At 43.2% G+C, this 16004-nt stretch overlaps 1 pseudogene; it reads right to left on the bottom strand.

Annotated features, from left to right (window-relative positions):
* Positions 1-2068: 2068 nt before the first annotated feature.
* On the bottom strand, positions 2069-12150 carry LOC115115864 (probable G-protein coupled receptor; annotated as a pseudogene).
* Positions 12151-16004: the final 3854 nt, after the last annotated feature.

The following is a 16004-nucleotide window of genomic DNA, read 5'->3' on the forward strand; positions in this document are numbered from 1 at the left end:
TTTCAGGCATCTACCGTGAAGGAGGAGGGAATGAGAGCTCTTTCAATCATGTGTCTGGCATGAGCTGATCACACGGGCTCCCATGAGAGGTAGCTGTGTTCCTTTTCCTTTCTAAAGACAAAGGAATTCTCCGGTTGAAACATTATGGCTTGTTTTGTGTCAGAGCGCCGTACTCAGATTATGCTTTTTCGGTAAAGTTTTTTAAAAATCTGAAACAGCGGAGAAGTTTATCTAAAGTTCCATGCATAACACTTGTATTTTCATCAACATTTATAATGAGTATTTCTGTAAATTGATGTGGCTCTGCAAAATCACCGCATGTTTTGGAAGCAAAACATTACTGAACGTAAACGCGCCAATGTAAACTGAGATATTTGGATATAAATATGAACTTTATCGAACAAAACATACATGTATTGTGTAACATGAAGTCCTATGAGTGTCATCTGATGAAGATCATCAAAGGTTAGTGATTAATTTGATCTCTATTTCTGCTTTTTGTGACTCCTCTCTTTGGCTGGAAAAATGACTGTGTTTTTCTGTGACTAGGTATTGACGTAACATAATCGTTTGGTGTGGTTACTGCTAACCATGTGTATGTGACAAATAACATTTGATTTGATTTGATTTGATTTGATTTGGTTTCACCGTAAAGCCTTTTTGAAATCGGACACTGTGGTGGGATTAACAACAAGTTTATCTTTAAAATGGTGTAAAATACTTGTATGTTTGAGGAATTTTAATTATGAGATTTTTGTTTGAATTTGGCGCCCTGCACTTTCACTGACTGTTATCATATCGAGCCACAACAATTAAGGCTATATCAGTATCCCTTTTTGATTAATGGTGTATGCTTCCATTTTGATCTCCATGTTGCTGTTTTGACGTTGTATACTAGTTTTGCCTCTAATCCCTTGCAGTGATATACACAGTTGAAGTCGGAAGTTTACATACACCTTAGACAAATACATTGAAATTCAGTTTTTCACAATTCCTGACATTTAATCCTAGTAACAATTGTGCATAAAAAGTCTGTCTTATGTCAGTTAAGATCACCACTTTATTATAAGAATGTGAAATGTCAGAACAATAGTAGAGAGAATGATTTATTTCAGTTTTTATTTCTTTCATCACATTTCCAGTGGGTCAGAAGTTTACATACACTCAATTAGTATTTGGTAGCATTGCCTTTAAATTGTTTAACTTGGGTCAACCGTTTCTGGTAGCCTTCCACAAGCTTCCCACAATAAGTTGGGAGAATTTTGGCCCATTCCTCCTGACAGAGCTGGAGTAACTGAGTCAGGTTTGTAGGCCTCCTTGTTCGCACACGCTTTTTCAGTTCTGCCCACAACTTTTCTATAGGATTGAGTTCAGGGTTTTGTGATGGCCACTCCAATAACTTCACTTTGTTGTCCTTAAGCCATTTTGCCACAACTTTGGAAGTATGCTTGGGGTCATTGATGCCATCTCATGATGCCATCTATTTTGTAAAGGGCACCAGTCCCTCCTGCAGCAAAGCACCTCAACAACATGATGCTGCCACCCCCGTGCTTGACGGTTGGGATCAGGTTCTTTGGCTTGCAAGCCTCCCCCTTTTTCCTCCAAACATGACGATGGTCATTATGGCCTAACAGTTCTATTTGTTTCATCAGATCAGAGGACATTTTTCCAAAAAGTACGCTCTTTGTCACCATGTGCAGTTGCAAACCGTAGTCTGGCTTTTTTATGGTGGTTTTTGAGCAGTGGCTTCTTCCTTGCTGAGCGGCCTTTCAGGTTATGCCGATATAGGACTAGTTTTTCCGTGGATATAGATACTTTTGTACCTGTTTCCTCCAGCATCTTCACAAGGTCCTTTGCTTTTGTTCTGGGATTGATTTGTACTTTTCGCACCAAAGTACATTTATCTGTAGGAGACATAAGGCGTCTCCTTCCTGAGCGGTATGACAGCTGCGTGGTCCCATGGTGTTTATACTTGCGTACTATTATTGTTTGTGCAGATGAACGTGGTACCTTCAGGCATTTGGAAATGGCTCCGAGGATGAACCAGACTTATGGAGGTCTACAATTTTTTTTCCTGAGGTCTTGATTTCTTTGGATTTTCCCATGATGTCAAGCAAAGAGGCACTGGGTTTGAAGGTAGGCCTTGAAATACATACACAGGTACACCACCAATTGACTCACATTATGTCAATTAGCCTAACAGAAGCTTCTAAAGCCATAACATCATTTTTTGGAATTTTCCAAGCTGTTTAAAGGCACAGTCAACATTGTGTTTGTAAACTTCTGACCCACTGGAATTGTGAGACAGTGCATTTTAAATTAAGTGAAATCTGTCTGTAAACAATTGTTGGAAAAATTTGTTGGAATTGTTGTTGTTGGAATTGTTGGGAAAATGACTTGTGTCCTGCACAAAGTAGATGTCCTAACCGACTTGCCAAAGCTTTAGTTTGTTAAACAAGACATTTGTGGAGTGGTTGAAAAGGAGTTTTTAATGACTCCAACCTAAGTGTATGTAAACTTCCGACTTCAACTGTATATACTTACACATGACACATTGTTTTTCACTGTAGGATGGATAGAATTATTAGAAAAGATGAATTGATTTTGTTACTATTGTACCGATGCTTGTCACTTTATTTAAATAATGTGTTATCGATAGAACGTTAATAAGAACCTTTACATGGCCGCTGTAAAAGGTGAAAATATCAGTATTCCTACAGCATTCCTCACTGTTCATTGGAAACATCAGTAAACTCAAATAAATGTTATTTCACAACATATAATTCATACAAACTAATCATCAAATAATCATACATTTTTACATAAAGTTTTGTAATGAAACAACAGTAAAGGGTAATGTCAATGAAATTCTGTAACAATAATTTTATATTTCACATTAAAACAACAACACTATGATCTTGTGTTGGAGACATTACCTGAATATATCCCATTATACCAATAAATAATAAGCCCTTACTCAGAGGCATACATGAAGTATAGTATTTTTCTGAGCATTTAACCGGATCAGAAAAACCACAGGGCCATTTTGACGTTAACTAGGCCCCAGAGTTTGTCTTGGTCAGGTCACAAACTCTGGGTGCTACGAGAATAGAGGGCTGTCAATCTTAATAGTCCATATTGAAGTGTGTTGTCCATTGTGTTTAGCCATGCTCCTCTGGTATCTGTCCAGGGATCCTGACCCCCTGGTCCAGAGTGTTCCTGGGGCTGGAGTTGGCGCCGCTGGAGCGAGTTTCGGCCGTGTTGCTGGACCTCTGAATGAACTGGAGGAAGTTCTCCTGCAGGGAGCCCTCGTGGCTGGAGGTACCCAGCTCCACCGGCCTGGAGGAGCAGCAGCGCCGGAACTTGACCAGCTCCTCCCTGATTTGCCTGTTGAGCAGGCCATAGAAGAAAGGGTTGACAGCGAAGGAGGAGTAGGCCAGCCAGGTAACAGCCTCCTCCACATCTCCGGGGCTCTGCAGGGATGAGCTGAACGACAGGTGCAAGTGGAAGGAGAAGTAAGGCAGCCAGCAGAGCAGGAACTGACCCACAATGATCACCAGGGTGAGGGCAGCCTTACCTCCACTGAAGGCCATCTCAGGGGATAGTCTGTGGGGCAGGCTGCGGGTGGTTGTGATGATGGTTGTCTGGCTGTTGATGGAGTCAGAACGGTTGGGACGTTTGGCCGGGTTGGACGAGGCCCATGTGGTAGGTGTGGGTGTGTGCTGCAGGGCGGCCGAGCGTGCAACCTTGTACACGTTACAGTAGACTGCGAAGATGACCACGGCGGGTAGCAGGAAACACATCACGCTGAAGAGCACTGTGGCTCCAGTGGAGGGAGCAGTGGTTGGCAGCGATGGAGCTGTGGGCCCCGTAGGCAGGCCAGCCAAACAGGGTGACCAGGGCCAGCAGGATGGACTTTACCCAGATGAAGAGCATGACGCCAATGGCCAGGTTGATGCTCATCTTCACCTCGTAGCGCATAGGATGGACAATGTAGTAGTAACGCTCCACACTGATGGCGGTGATGGTGAGGATGGAGGCACAGATGAGGAACACGTTGAGGAAGATGTAGACCTGGCACTCCAGCACGGTGAACACCACAGTGCCGAAGAAGGGCGAGTTAGAGATGATGCCCAGAGGCATGAGGAGGATGGCACACAGCAGGTCCACTGCACACAGGTGGCACACAAAGGCAAACCTCTTCAGGTGAGGGGCGCGGGCTATGGCCACCATGACTCCAGTGTTAGCCAATAGGGCGATGAGGTTAAGGGTCACCATTGCAAACAGCCCAATCAGATCCTTGATCTGAGACTGGGAGCCGGTGACCACCCCCACCTCTGCAGGAACTGTGGGGTTGGGTCCCCATAGGCTGGTTGTGAGGTTGGCCCCTGTGCGATTGGGAGTAGAAGCCAGCATCGGACCAGACTTCTCCATAGTTCACAGAAGACTAGTCATCATTACAGCAGCAGGCCCCATTGCAATATTTACTTTCTCCTCTTTTTAGGATATGTCCTGTTAGACAGACAAAAACACAATTACAAAAATGATATGATCTTGAAATGTCACCAAACATATACAGAACATGGTTGCCATATTCTCAGAATATGATATGTTAATATTCTAGACACGTTTCATGGGAATGTTGCAAGAACATTCCTGTGTATCAGGCATCAGGACGTCGCCTGACGGTCCCAAAGAAACATTTTCCCCCCAAAATAATTTTCATCATTACACATCACACCTTGTTACTGTGGCTGAGCCAATCAACACTCTGATTGGTGAAGCACTGATCCATTCACAGCTCTTTGTTTGTTGGCAAGGTTAGGGACACACACAAACAATGCTTTTAACATAGTGTTTTCAACCTACGTGTTTGACACACTGTGACATACATGATTACATTGCGCATGTTCATTTATACAGTAAATATTATTCAACATGTCCTCACTTGGGATTTGAATCCACAACCTCTTGGTTCACAACCTCTTTGTCCATTATCAGTTAATCTGACTATTCTCTCATCATTGATTTGATTGACTTATTTCTGCAATTTTAGGGCTTTTTGTATAGTTGTCTAATGTTGGTGGGGTATATAACCCTGTTTTAATGCAACTCCTGAATCACTATGATCAATAAAAGTGTGTATTTTTGTGTACTTTAACAGGGCTGAGACTAACATTTAGGATAAAAGTAAGAATAGCTGCGTTTATGTCAAAGCAACTATCTCCCATCCAGGCCAATCCTACACTACACTACAGTATGTGTGTGTACTGAAGATAAGAGAGGGAAAACAAAGACTTTTGGTAAGCCTGAGGGTTTCAGTTGCTCACTACCTTTGTTCATGTCCAACAGCATGTCACAACACTCACCAATAAATTTACCTGAGTCATCTCTCAAGTCTACATTTATTGATATTCTTTCTCAATTATATAATTTCACTTTGACTAGAAAAACTTGTCCAAACACATCAGTCTGATATAATAGAATATAATAACAACGTTTAGCCAAAAAGAAAACAAAGCAAATGAATTTGTAAAATGTTGGATATGATTACATTTCTAGAGCATTATAGTCATAAGGGGATCCCTGCCCTGGCCTGAAGCCCCTCTAGTTCACTGCTTGGAGGTTATTGGACAAGCCAAACTACCAGATCACATGGACGTAAAACCATTAAGAACTGAGAATACATGCATTTTTACTGTTTTGATAAGAAAAACAGATGTACAAGTTGATTCAGATAATGCACTTACAACAGTTTGTCTGAAACATATAATCCTTACTCCTTGCTACATGGTGTGTTTGTATAGCATGGATTTGGGGAACACAAAATAGATCATAGTAATGGGCACATTAGATACGGTGTGGGGCACCAGGCCAATTGAGTGATTGTGATGTTGTTACCCATAAATGCAGGGTTATGTAAGTCTGCTCTCCTTTCGATCCAAACACTGACCAACATCAACCTTCCACTCACATAGGAAATCTATCCTTGCCTTTTGACTTACTAAAGTCGTTGTTTTTTTCTCTCAGAAGGTTGTGTTTACTTTAGACAGGAGAAAGAGTGAAACACTTCTCAGAATTTCTCCCTCGTCCCATTTCCCAGTAACATGGCGGAGACACGAGTCTTTTACTTTCGGTTTTGAACCACCAACTTCAAACAGATGAAAATACATTATATTTTTGTTGTTGAAAATATATTTCACAGCGATTTAGATGGTACAATGACTCCCTACACTATAAAGTGCTTGTGTTCTCACATAAACTCAAATTGAGGGAACAGTAACATTTTGGCAACCAGGAAATGACAGAGCAGCTTTCCCATTTTGACAACAAATGCCATCCTGGCAGGAGAAATCAATATGTAAATATCATAGTCAATCACAACACTGGTGGGTAAGAAATACTGTGAAACATTATAATTCCACTATTACTGCAGATATATTATGGACATTGTCTAAAATTACAATGCAAAAAAAAAAAATCCTATTTAAGAAAATAAATCAAATCAAAACAAATTGTATTTGTCACATGCGCCGAATACAACAGACCTTATAGTGAAATGCTTACTTACAAGTCCTTAACCAACCATGCAGTTTAAAGAAAAAAAAAAAAAAGTCAGAGATTAGAAAAACAAATAATTAAAGAGCAGCAGTAAATAACAATAGCGCAGCTATATACAGGGGCTATATACAGGGGCTATATACAGGGTCTATATACAGGGTCTATATACAGGGTCTATATACAGGGTCTATATACAGGGTCTATATACAGGGTCTATATACAGGGTCTATATACAGGGTCTATATACAGGGTCTATATACAGGGGCTATATACAGGGTCTATATACAGGGTCTATATACAGGGGCTATATACAGGGTCTATATACAGGGTCTATATACAGGGTCTATATACAGGGTCTATATACAGGGTCTATATACAGGGGCTATATACAGGGTCTATATACAGGGGCTATATACAGGGTCTATATACAGGGTCTATATACAGGGTCTATATACAGGGGCTATATACAGGGTCTATATACAGGGTCTATATACAGGGTCTATATACAGGGTCTATATACAGGGTCTATATACAGGGGCTATATACAGGGTCTATATACAGGGGCTATATACAGGGTCTATATACAGGGTCTATATACAGGGTCTATATACAGGGTCTATATACAGGGGGGCTATATACAGGGGCTATATACAGGGTCTATATACAGGGGCTATGTACAGGGTCTATGTACAGGGTCTATGTACAGGGGCTATATACAGGGTCTATATACAGGGGATATATACAGGGTCTATATACAGGGTCTATATACAGGGGCTATATACAGGGTCTATATACAGGGTCTATATACAGGGTCTATATACAGGGCTATATACAGGGTCTATATACAGGGCTATATACAGGGTCTATATACAGGGTCTATATACAGGGTCTATATACAGGGGATATATACAGGGTCTATATACAGGGTCTATATACAGGGTCTATATACAGGGTCTATATACAGGGTCTATATACAGGGTCTATATACAGGGTCTATATACAGGGTCTATATACAGGGGCTATATACAGGGTCTATATACAGGGGCTATATACAGGGTCTATATACAGGGGCTATATACAGGGTCTATATACAGGGGATATATACAGGGTCTATATACAGGGTCTATATACAGGGTCTATATACAGGGTCTATATACAGGGTCTATATACAGGGTCTATATACAGGGTCTATATACAGGGGCTATATACAGGGTCTATATACAGGGTCTATATACAGGGTCTATATACAGGGGCTATATACAGGGTCTATATACAGGGTCTATATACAGGGGCTATATACAGGGTCTATATACAGGGTCTATATACAGGGTCTATATACAGGGCTATATACAGGGTCTATATACAGGGCTATATACAGGGTCTATATACAGGGGCTATATACAGGGTCTATATACAGGGGCTATATACAGGGTCTATATACAGGGGCTATATACAGGGTCTATATACAGGGGCTATATACAGGGTCTATATACAGGGTCTATATACAGGGGATATATACAGGGTCTATATACAGGGTCTATATACAGGGGCTATATACAGGGTCTATATGCAGGGGCCATATGCAGGGGCCATATACAGGGTCTATATACAGGGGCTATATACAGGGTCTATATACAGGGGCTATATACAGGGTCTATATACAGGGTCTATATACAGGGGCTATATACAGGGGCTATATACAGGGGCTATATACAGGGGCTATATACAGGGGGTACAGAGTCAATGTGTTAATGTGCGGGAGCAACGGTGTCGAGGGAATTGAGGTAATTATGTACATGCAGGTAGAGTTATTAAAGTGTCTATGCATAGATAATAACAGAGCGTAGCTGCAGCGTATGGGGGGGGGGGGGGGGGCAGTGAGGTACTGGGCCGTACACACTACCCTCTGTAGTGCCTTGCGGTCGGCGCAGATGCCATACCAGTCAGTGATGCAACCCGTCAGGATGCTCTCGATGGTGCAACTGTAAAACCTTTTGAGGATCTGAGGACCCATGCCAAATCTTTTCAGACTCCTGAGGGGGAATACGTTATGCCGTGCACTCCTCATGACTGTGTTGGTGTGCTTGGACCATGTTAGTTTGTTGGTGATGTGGACGCCAAGGAACTTGAAGCTCTCAACCTTCTCCACTACAGCCCCGTTGATAAAAATGGGGGCTTGCTCGGTCCTCCTTTTCCTGTAGTCCACAATCATCTCCTTTGTCTTGATCATGTTGAGGGAGAGGTTGTTGTCCTTCAACCACACAGTCAGGTTTCTGACCTCCTCCCTATAGGCTATCTCATCGTTGTCGGTGATCAGGCCTACTACTGTTGTGTCATCAGCGAACTTAATGATGGTGTTGGAGTTGTGCCTGGCCATGCAGTCATGAGTGAACAGGGAGTACAGGAGGGGACTGAGCACACACCCCTGAGGGGCCCTCGTGTTGAGGATCAGCGTGGTGGATGTGTTGTTACCTACCCTCACCACCTGGGGGTAGCCCGTCAGGAAGTCCAGGATTCAGTTGCAGAGGGAGGAGTTTAGTCCTAGGGTCCTTAGCTTATTGATGAGCATTGAGGGCACTTTGGTGTTGAATGCAGAGCTGTAGTCAATGAATAGCATTCTCACATACGTGTTCATTTTGTCCAGGTGGGAAAGGGCAGTGTGGAGTGTAATAGAGATTGCATCATCTGTAGATTTGTTGGTGCAGTATGCAAATTGGAGTGGGTCTAGGGATAATGGTGTTAATGTGAGCCATGACCAGCCTTTCAAAGCACGGCTACAGATGTGAGTGCTACGGGTTGATAGTCATTTAGGCAGGTTATCTTAGTGTTCTTGGGCACAGGGACTATGGTGGTCTGCTTGAAACATGTTGGTATTACAGACTCAGTGAAGACACTTGCTAGTTTGTCAGTGCATGCTCGCAGTACACGTCCTGGTAATTCGTCTGGCCCTGCGGCCTTGTGGATGTTGACCTGTTAAAAGGTCTTACTCACATCGGCTGTGGAGAGCATGATCACACATTCATCCAGAACAGCTGATGCTCTCATGCATGTTTCAGTGTTACTTGCCTCAAAGCGAGCATAGAAGTTATTTAGCTCGTCTGGTAGGCTCGTGTCACTGGACAGCCCTCGGCTGTGCTTCCCTTTGTAGACTGTAATAGTTTGCAAGCCCTGCCACATCCGACGAGCGTCGGAGCTGGTGTAGTACGATTCGATCTTGGTCCTGTATTGACGCTTTGCCTGTTTGATGGTTTGTCGGAGGGCATAGCAGGATTTCTTATAAGCTTACAGGTTAGAGTCCCGCTCCTTGAAAGCGGCAGCTCTAACCTTTAGCTCAGTGCAAATGTTGCCTGTAATCGATGGCTTCTGGTTCGGGTATGTACGTAGAGTCAATGTGGGGACGACGTCCTCAATGCATTAATTGATAAAGCCAGTGACTGATGTGGTGTTCTCCTCAATGCCATTGGAAGAATCCCGGTACACATTCCAGTCTGTGCTAGCAAAACAGACCTGTAGTTCAGTAATGTTTGCTTGTAAAGGAAGTTTAGAATTCTTTTCCCTCTGGTTGCACATTTTACATGCTGATAGAAATTCGGTAAAACTGATTTATGTTTCCCTGCATTAAAGTCACCAGCCACTAGGAACACCGCATCTGGATGAGGGTTTTCCTGTTTGCTTATGGCGGGTTACAGCTCATTTTGTGACATTTTAGTGCCAACCTCACTCTGTGGTGGTATGTAAACAGCTACAAAAATACAGATGAAAACTCTTTAGGTAGATAGTGTGGTCTACAGCTTATCATGAGATACTCTACCTCAGGCGAGCAAAACTTTGAGACTTCTTTAGATATCATGCACCCGCTGTTGTTTACATAAATGCATAGGCCTCCGCCCCATGCCTTACCCAGAGGCTGCTGTTCTGTCTTGCCGATAGAGTGTCTGTTCTGTTCCAGCTGTATGTTCTTAATGTCGTCTTTCAGCCAAGACTCTGTGAAACATATTACAGTTTTTAATGTCCCGTTGGTAAGATATACGTGCTTTCAGTTCGTCCCATTTATTTTCCAGTGATTGAATGTTAGCTAGCAGAATGGAAGGCAAGGGCAGATTAGCCACTCATTGCCTGATCCTCGAGGGCACCCCGATCTTTTGCCTCAAACTCTACGTTTCCTTCTGCAGTGAATCACGGGGATCTGGTCCTGGTCGGGTGTCTGCAGTATATCCCGACTCATTGAAGAAGAACTCCTTGTCCAATTTGAGGTGAATAATCCCCGTTCTGATGTCCAGGAGCTCTTTTCTGGTCATAAGAGACAGTAGCAGCAACATTATGTACAAAACAAGTTATGAACAATGCAAAAACACAAACAAAATAGCATGATTGGTTGAGAGCTGATAAGACGGCAGCCCTACCCTTCGGCGCCAGTATGTTTTACACTGAAGGGCCAGTGACCTGTGTTCAATGGCTCTTACAGACAAGCACTTTTTTTTGAGAGACGTGAGTCACCCATGCTTGTCCCTCCGATGTCCCCCTCACTATCCCTCTGGTTCCATCTCCTCCCTGCCATGTCAGCTCGATATGTCACTGCACAGCTACTGTCAACTGGGAAACACACTGAGATGAAGTCAGTTAAATCTGCTTCAATGTGAATACATTTAGTAAATTTTGTACATGGATATTTGACTAGAAATGTAGCTAAATATGGATGTATAGGCACACTTTTGGTAAGGCTGTGTATTATGAGTGATAATAGATGGAATATAAGAAACATTTGTTATATTTCCCTTCAGGATAATTATATTTTACTGAAAAGATGAGAAGTAATTTCTTACGCATTAGACATACATTGGACATTTACATTACCTTCACTTTGAAACACATAACTGCAGTATGCATGGATCTGAAGCAGAAAACCCATTCCCCCAAAAAACAATAACTTAAAATAGTTTGTTCCCTCAACTCTCAGCTCGTCAATGACAATGTGATGAAACGTTCAAGTGATTACAATGTATGTAAAAGTGCACAGTGCATCTAACAGAATGTACACCTGTTAGCTATGCATCCTGTGGCGGATGTACTGTATGTTATGGAGATGGGAAAATGAATGAAAATGTGTAAAATGATCAAATAAGTCTCATAACCTACCCATAATATTAGATGATATGTCCAGTCCAATTCAAAGAAAGAAATAATACTTTTTTGAGTCGTACTTTCTGGATATCCCAAGGGTTGTTTTAGTGAGGAAACCTCAGATGAGTAGACCTGAAAAAGTCCTAGTAGACCAGTTACAGTGGGTATTTCCACTGGATGAGCAGGACAAGTTCCACACTGGTGAGGGTTCCAGGTAGAGGTAGCCAGAGTGGGTTGTCCAGAGGTTTTGAAGTTCAGTGTCTATTATAGGTGTACTCCAGAGGGAATATCCCTGGTCCAAACCAGGCTGTGGTAACAGAGTGACACTAGTGTAAGAGATGGTGTGTAGAAGCTGTTGATCACTTCACTTCCCTCAGGATAGTGTCTAAGTCCCTGATAGATGTGAGAGGATGCCCTTTATCTCTCTCAACCCTCCTCCTTTCACTCTATCACTGTGTATGGCAGTGACTGTCACACATTGTGAGCTGTGTGATTTTTTTTCAGACAGACACACACTCCACTGTCCCCTCAGAAGTCAGGTCTTCCCAGGGTCCTAGAGCTCACCAAATCACAAGACTGGCACCAGCTGTGTGGTAACAACTGCAACTGGAATGTACAGTACATGTTGACATGGCCTTTTCCAAAAATGTATTATTTATTGTATTATTTAGAGTTTAATTATTATTATTTTTTACCAAATGTCACATTACGCAGAGTGAAGGTTAGTTAAAACAATTTGGTATAATATTTTCCTGAACTATCATCTATTAATTTAGTAATTGAACCAGCTGTGGTGATGACAATTATATTAATCTCTGGATGACAATGTTCAAAATTGAGTGTTAGGAAGAAACTGTAATGGCAACTTTGTGTGTTGGTGTTGCTGTTTAATGAAATGCTGTGAGTGTTGTGTGAAGAATGGGATCACCAGATCCAAATGAGCATTTACAGTGTATTGCAAACATGTTGGGCAACAACCACTAAACCAACAGTGACATCAAAAGCGCTGAAGGTATAACCTTATTTATTTTGCACAAAACACTGGGAGCAGGGCACATAATATAACTAAGAAAAATCTAGATGAAAACCTGCAGAGAGAGAGATATGCAACAGACAGAGGTCTGACAGCTAGCTTGAAGGTCATTTTGTTTATTGAGCCTGTATCATGGGTTCAAGTAAATAGATCGCATACAAAAAGGCTGAGAGGTGACTACATTCAACAGGATCTGAGGCTGTGCTCACTAGTGACACCTCCTGGTGGCGATGCAGAAGGACATTCTCTCAACAGGCTGCTGTGTGTAATGAATAGGACCCGTATTCGTAGTGTCTCGGAGTAGGAGAGCTGATATAGAATCACTTATTCTTTACGATTTAAAAAGCAAAAATGGTCCTAGATCAGCACTCCTAATCCGAGACGTTTTGTGAATCTGGGCCCAGGCCACTGAATAAACTGAGACAAGCACATTGATCACCACAGGCACTTTCAACAATTGATAGGCAACACATAAACAATAACAGTGCACTGGGATTATAGATTGGCAAAGCTGCATCTTCTCGTTCATAGACACACACTAATGTATAGTCAAATCAAACTTCTGTGGACATATACAGAACATGGAGATCATCTCTACAGTTATTCCCTCAATCAGGCAATTTACCCCATGCCGATACAGCATATATCTTCCGTATTGAATTATGTTGCATGCACTCACATTCATATGGTAAATGAAGAGATATGTTTTCACCAAAAGTAGGTGAGTGAAAATAATAAGTAAACTCAGCAAAAAAAGAAACGTCCTCTCACTGTCAACTGTGTTTATTTTCAGCAAACTTAACATGTGTAAATATTTGTATGAACATAACCTGATTCAACAACTGAGACATAAACTGAACAAGTTCCACAGACATGTGACTAACAGAAATTGAATCATGTGATCCTGAACAAAGGGAGGGTCAAAATCAAAATTAACAGTCAGTATCTGGTGTGGCCACCAGCTGCATTAATTACTGCAGTGCATCTCCTCCTCAAGGAACTTGCAGGTGCCTTGGTGGAAGAGTGGGGTAAAGCCATGACAGGGAGACATAGTGGAGTGGTAAAGCCATGACAGGGAGACATAGTGGAGTGGTAATGCCATGACAGGGAGACATAGTGGAGTGGTAATGCCATGACAGGGAGACATAGTGGAGTGGTAATGCCATGACAGGGAGATATAGTAGAGTGGTAATGCCATGACAGGGAGACATAGTGGAGTGGTAATGCCATGACAGGGAGACATAGTGGAGTGGTAATGCCATGACAGGGAGACATAGTGGAGTGGTAATGCCATGACAGGGAGACATAGTGGAGTGGTAAAGCCATGACAGGGAGACATAGTGGAGTGGTAATGCCATGACAGGGAGACATAGTGGAGTGGTAAAGCCATGACAGGGAGACATAGTGGAGTGGTAATGCCATGACAGGGAGACATAGTGGAGTGGTAATGCCATGACAGGGAGACATAGTGGAGTGGTAATGCCATGACAGGGAGATATAGTGGAGTGGTAAAGCCATGACAGGGAGACATAGTGGAGTGGTAATGCCATGACAGGGAGACATAGTGGAGTGGTAAAGCCATGACAGGGAGACATAGTGGAGTGGTAATGCCATGACAGGGAGACATAGTGGAGTGGTAAAGCCATGACAGGGAGACATAGTGGAGTGGTAAAGCCATGACAGGGAGACATAGTGGAGTGGTAATGCCATGACAGGGAGACATAGTGGAGTGGTAATGCCATGACAGGGAGACATAGTGGAGTGGTAAAGCCATGACAGGGAGACATAGTGGAGTGGTAAAGCCATGACAGGGAGACATAGTGGAGTGGTAATGCCATGACAGGGAGACATAGTGGAGTGGTAATGCCATGACAGGGAGACATAGTGGAGTGGTAATGCCATGACAGGGAGACATAGTGGAGTGGTAATGCCATGACAGGGAGACATAGTGGAGTGGTATTGCCATGACAGGGAGACATAGTGGAGTGGTAAAGCCATGACAGGGAGACATAGTGGAGTGGTAATGCCATGACAGGGAGACATAGTGGAGTGGTAAAGCCATGACAGGGAGACATAGTGGAGTGGTAATGCCATGACAGGGAGACATAGTGGAGTGGTAATGCCATGACAGGGAGACATAGTGGAGTGGTAAAGCCATGACAGGGAGACATAGTGGAGTGGTAATGCCATGACAGGGAGACATAGTGGAGTGGTAATGCAATGACAGGGAGACATAGTGGAGTGGTAATGCCATGACAGGGAGACATAGTGGAGTGGTAATGCCATGACAGGGAGATATAGTAGAGTGGTAATGCCATGACAGGGAGACATAGTGGAGTGGTAATGCCATGACAGGGAGACATAGTGGAGTGGTAATGCCATGACAGGGAGACATAGTGGAGTGGTAATGCCATGACAGGGAGACATAGTGGAGTGGTAAAGCCATGACAGGGAGACATAGTGGAGTGGTAATGCCATGACAGGGAGACATAGTGGAGTGGTAAAGCCATGACAGGGAGACATAGTGGAGTGGTAATGCCATGACAGGGAGACATAGTGGAGTGGTAATGCCATGACAGGGAGACATAGTGGAGTGGTAATGCCATGACAGGGAGATATAGTGGAGTGGTAAAGCCATGACAGGGAGACATAGTGGAGTGGTAATGCCATGACAGGGAGACATAGTGGAGTGGTAAAGCCATGACAGGGAGACATAGTGGAGTGGTAATGCCATGACAGGGAGACATAGTGGAGTGGTAAAGCCATGACAGGGAGACATAGTGGAGTGGTAAAGCCATGACAGGGAGACATAGTGGAGTGGTAATGCCATGACAGGGAGACATAGTGGAGTGGTAATGCCATGACAGGGAGACATAGTGGAGTGGTAAAGCCATGACAGGGAGACATAGTGGAGTGGTAAAGCCATGACAGGGAGACATACTGGAGTGGTAATGCCATGACAGGGAGACATAGTGGAGTGGTAATGCCATGACAGGGAGACATAGTGGAGTGGTAATGCCATGACAGGGAGACATAGTGGAGTGGTAATGCCATGACAGGGAGACATAGTGGAGTGGTATTGCCATGACAGGGAGACATAGTGGAGTGGTAAAGCCATGACAGGGAGACATAGTGGAGTGGTAATGCCATGACAGGGAGACATAGTGGAGTGGTAAAGCCATGACAGGGAGACATAGTGGAGTGGTAATGCCATGACAGGGAGACATAGTGGAGTGGTAATGCCATGACAGGGAGACATAGTGGAGTGGTAAAGCCATGACAGGGAGAC

Source organism: Oncorhynchus nerka, linkage group LG15 (assembly GCF_034236695.1).
Source record: "Oncorhynchus nerka isolate Pitt River linkage group LG15, Oner_Uvic_2.0, whole genome shotgun sequence".
NCBI lineage: Eukaryota > Metazoa > Chordata > Actinopteri > Salmoniformes > Salmonidae > Oncorhynchus > Oncorhynchus nerka.